The sequence below is a fragment of the Copadichromis virginalis genome, linkage group LG22 (assembly GCF_057382275.1).
Source record: "Copadichromis virginalis isolate Kocher_CV1m ecotype Utaka linkage group LG22, C_Virginalis_male_GT1.1, whole genome shotgun sequence".
Classification (NCBI taxonomy): Eukaryota; Metazoa; Chordata; class Actinopteri; order Cichliformes; family Cichlidae; genus Copadichromis; species Copadichromis virginalis.
Window position 1 is genome coordinate 15603717 of NC_140638.1, and position 5059 is coordinate 15608775.

The 5059-nt window shown below is 36.6% G+C and overlaps 1 long non-coding RNA gene across 2 annotated transcripts; it reads right to left on the minus strand.

The window, feature by feature from the left end:
• Positions 1–1015: 1015 nt before the first annotated feature.
• On the minus strand, positions 1016–3983 carry LOC146683065 (uncharacterized). 2 transcript variants are annotated; one of them, XR_014917649.1, is made up of 5 exons: positions 3707–3983; positions 3223–3286; positions 2712–2864; positions 2257–2347; positions 1016–1652 (listed from the first exon to the last, which is right to left on the minus strand). It is a non-coding gene; the product is annotated as an uncharacterized LOC146683065 (long non-coding RNA). The 2 variants fall into 2 exon arrangements; XR_014917648.1 differs by having other exon boundaries at positions 3223–3983.
• Positions 3984–5059: the final 1076 nt, after the last annotated feature.

The window sequence follows — 5059 nt, forward strand, 5'->3', positions numbered from 1 at the left end:
GTGTACACAGCCTTTTAAGGCATATCTCTTTAGGATCAGCATGTGGCTGAGCACTGAGCTTTTAATACCCTTGGTAAAGCTATAGGGGCCGACATTCCTCGCCTATCGTCCTCACTCCCTTCCTAATTAAGTTTTTAATACACTGAAAAAAATATGTTGTTGGATTTACTTAATTCAATGGTGGACATTTGTTGCACACAGATGTTTTGCTTTGGCAGCAACTTAAACAATTGAGTTAAATTAACACAATTTATTCATGTTCAATAAACCTGTGCAATTTGTGTTGATAAAATGTGACTTAAACATGTTTTGATGAAGTAATTTGAGCTCTTGGAATATTTTAATCCTTCACAATTTTCTCACGTTATCCCAACACGATTCAATAACTTTTACCCAATACTACTTGGTCACTTAAATACTACATGTTATCTTCAAATTACATTTTGCTATTATATTCTAGTATCAAATACACAATTTTCAAATGGAGGCCTTATAACAGATTGTATTGTTCTCTTCCAAGATGGTTGCTGGCATCCACCAGTAACCTTTCAAAACAACATGTCTAATTTCACTGCATTGACAGTAGGTAAAGAATTAAACTGACATTACTCCTCTACTGAATCTATATAAATCAACAGTTAAATAATGTCAGTTCTTCCGTGTTCTCTGGAATCAATCGCAGCAAAGAAATTAGACTGTTTCTTTTGAAAAATGTTGGGAAAGAACAATACAAAACATTCTATTTAAGGCCTCTGACATCAAGATTCAGTTAAACAACAATTATAACTAAACAATTTGAGGTAATGTTAGTTTCCATTAACATTAAATTAGGTTACTGAATTGGCAAACACCTTCCTATTAACACTACCCATTTTACCCCAATAACTAAAGAAATTAGCACTTGCAGGTCAAAAACTTTATTCAAGAGACGCAAAAATAACATTGATACAGTGACTGTCAAAAATTACAGCACTGATCATACTGTGACATCTTGGTTCAAAACAGCACACTTAGAAATATTCAACGTTCTTTACTTCAACTGAATGAAACTGAAAATACCATTTCACACGACCCATATGGGATATTTAGACTGTATAACTGTTCACGCTGCATCTCTTCACTAGTAAAAGAAAGAAAAAATACAAAGAGAAATTTAAAAATGCTGCCAAACAGACAAACAGAACTTGTACAGAGCAAAAGGAAAAACAAACAACAACAAAAAACAGCTCGTCCTCATGGCAGTTGCAGAGTATATAAAAATGAACCCTGCGATCCGTTCCTGGAATTGAGCTTCAAAAATGCAGCAGAACAAGTGTGAGATTTAAATGTCCTCTCACCTAGAGCTGGTCACCTCACATGCATAACAGTGAGCTTCGTTGCAGGAGCAGTTTTGTCTTAGTTGTGAGCTTTTCTTGAGAGCTGAGTTGCATCCAACTCCATTACCACCCATTGAATCACCTCAAAAGTGTAGCAGAGTTGTGATGGGTAACTCATGTTGAAGGAATAAAAAAGGTCCAAACAGCATGGCTACTGCAAAGGTCACGTTATCCAGATCTTGAAGAACAACATCAGAAAAGTCATTGCCTGGCGCATCTCTGGAGACAGATGTTCATTGTGGTTTTCTCAATCTGTGCAGTGGCCTCAGTCAAGTCCTGGTTAAACACAAAACATTTCTTTAAGATTCCTTTTTAAACTCATCTCTTTTGAATCTACCAGTTCTAATGTTAGAGTAATTTAAACCAATGCAAGCAACATAGTAAATAGCTATAGCCAAAGAGTGGCCTGCCATGCTGCCATTCATGGTCTAACAGAGTTTCTAAGAGAGGGTGAAAAACATAATAATTTCAATTGCTTTACATTAGTTTTTGTTAGAAAGACACCGGCCCATCAGAAATCCAGGCTATGTCACTCAGAAGATGTTAGAATTTAGACTTTCAGCCCCACAATTTGGTTAGCTGTTGGTCAGTTGGTCTTTTTTTTTTTTTTTTTCAAACAAAAGCTAATGTAAATACTGGTGGGATTTTCCTTTGTTCATTAGAATGACAAATTTAAAGTTTTTTCACACTGATGTGACCCCTAATACAGAGGTGGTGGTGGGGCCTCAAGGGCCGGCGGCCGAGTTCACTACCAGGCCTCATGTGAACTTCAAATTATTAAAGAGGACTACTGGTCCTAACCAGTCCAATGAGGATCAAGTGGATAACTAAATGCATTTTTAAAGGTTGCAAATCCACAATCTACTCATAAAACACTCACCATGAACTCCTGCACCAAGATGTTGCAATTGTCTTTCACACAGATGCGGAGCACTTTGATGAGGGACTCCGAGCATTAATGTCATCCTTGACTATTATAACAAAGAAAACAGAGATTTGTGAACTTTTCAGTAGCACAGAAGAAAATGATCCCAGACAAAAACTCTTGACTTTTTAAACCAGTCAACATGCAACACCAGCATCTACAAAGCAATATCAAAAGTTCCTGTTTGACATCAACTTTATGGATATATAGTTTCCAGAACATTTATTTTTAAAAAAAGATAAATTTTTCTCAGTGGGCCAGTAAATGCATGACGAAAATTATGGCATCCTTTTAGTGGAATCATTACTCACAGGTAATAGTTGACTGTTTCAATGGATGTAGCATAAAAATTTTACTGACCTAATGCAATACATATACACTTTGTAGTTAAAGAATTTTAAAGTTCTTACTGTCATAATGGCAGCTACATCCTTTAGCTTTGTGCCCTGTTCCCCCGATCACTTTGCAAACACTTTCAGCAGACTGTCAGAGAGAAACTCAGCTCCGTCAGAAACCTTGACTGTAAAGGCATGGTTGGGATGCACTGGAATGCTGCATTTTATCTGAAATGACATAAAATTATTTTGAAATAACAGCAGGCACTGTGCTTGGTTAATCAGTAATGTTTTGTTGAATAAAAACTGTGTTTCCAGATCTTATGGGATTAAAAAAAATCCAAAGATGTTTGTTTCTGATTTGCAACCCAACAACCCACAAGTTACAACCTCATTTCAGTTCAAGTGTGCATTAATGCGAGTCCAGTAATCACCTTTCTGGCAATACATACAGGTATAAGTTAAACCTATGGCAGATTTTGGATTTCTCAGTTGTATTAATAGGGTGAGTATGCATGCACCTAATAATTATAAAAAACCTATTATAATTAAGTTACAGAAACGAAAATAGAATATACTTTCTTACCATAACACCTTGAACCCACAATCCATCAGCTGACTCCTGGTGAAATGCAGAATAGAGGTCGTCTCTCAATGTGCAGCAAAAAAAACAAAAACAAAAACAAAAGGACAGCAGGTGAGGCCAGGAGGGGTAGGGATGTAAGCTAGCATAATGCCGCTGATGATATTAGCTAAAGCTGTTCAATGTCCAAAATCTCACTAACACCATGGTGCAGTAAATACACAATGTAACTGAAGAGTCAGTTGGCAAATCTATTCACACAGAAAACCAAATTATGTTATGAGTGCCTCGTAATTAGGTTTAATGTGATATTACGGCTCTTGTGCCAAAGACAAATTCAAATGAAAAAGCGCCAATTCTTTGACAACAGATAAAACAGCAAATAAGCTAACGGCTCTTTTTTAGCATGTTACATGGCGACACTCTAGACGTTTAACTACATTTGGCTGAAATATGGTAAATATTAATTCAAAAAATCAAGACATACCAAAAACGTAGAGTTGGCTGCTCGACTTGACTGAGATGGATGCCTTTTTTAAACCACGATCCAAAGCCCGCGAGATGAAATCACGCGTGGTTTCACGAGATTTAACGTTGCTATCTTATTGACTTACTTCACCTGAACATGATATGAACAATTTAATACACCCTTTCTGCATATCATGTAGTTTTTACACTATATAGTTACATTTAACTTTAAAACATGAGGCAATTGTGTTAAATACATGCAAGATGCTTACATAAATCCAAGAGATGGCCAGTCCCTTTTTTTCAGTGTACAACTTAAAAACCGTAGAAGGCAACATTACTATTCATAGAAAGAAAGAGGGGAACTAGGTGAAAGAAAGGGGGAGGAAGGAGGAGAGCAGAGAAAAACAAGCAGAGCTGAGAGCTACTGAAAATGAAAAAAGTTTAGAAAATGGAATTACAGAAATAAGAAATGGAGCAAATTTGAGAGAGTTTGCAGTAATACTGATTTAAAGAGAAGAGTATTTTCAGAAAATGCTGACAGTCTTTAAATGCCAAATTAGCTGAGAAAATGTCACAAGGTCTTAAAGGATTGCCTCAATGGAGATATCAGATAGAAATTTTGACTACATTTCACGAAAGCCCAGTAACTGACTAACTGGCTAGGCTTTGAAATGTCAGTTTATCACATGGGACATTTTTATAAAAAAAAAAAATAATAAGAATATGGGAAAATTTATTACAGGTATATAATATAATATGTTCCCATGGACTCAAATGTAGTTGGAAAATGACACAGCAATAAAAATCATATTTGCTAGTTAATAATTTTCACATCTGCAGCTTTGGATTAGGCTCTAATTTGTAGACTAAATTATATTGAATTGAACTGCATTGATTTGTGACTGATTGCTATAAAAGATGATCAAAACAGTTAATAAAGCGACCAGCCAACTTAGTACGCAGCATAATAGTGTGCATTACCCTGCTGAACTTACCGACTAGCCCTAACAAATACCATTGCATCAAACTGCAACAATATTCAGCTATGTATCAAAATCTCCTCCACGTGCCAAGAACTGAGGTTACCCAGCAGAATATTCCCCCTGAGCATTGCCTCTGCTGGCTGACCAGTCTATCCAGCTGCCATCTCTTCCCCAGTTAAATGAGGCACACATATCGGGTTGTCCACATCGCATTACAGAAAACATAATTCGTCACACCAAACCACCTTCTTCCGCTGCGCTGTGAATTGGTTGTGGATAAAGGTTATGTACTCTATCTGGTCCATAAGCAGCAAGCTGGGATGCACATGAGTTCTGACATCTTTCTGTCATAGCCAGTGTTATTTTTTGAGCAGTTTATGCCACAG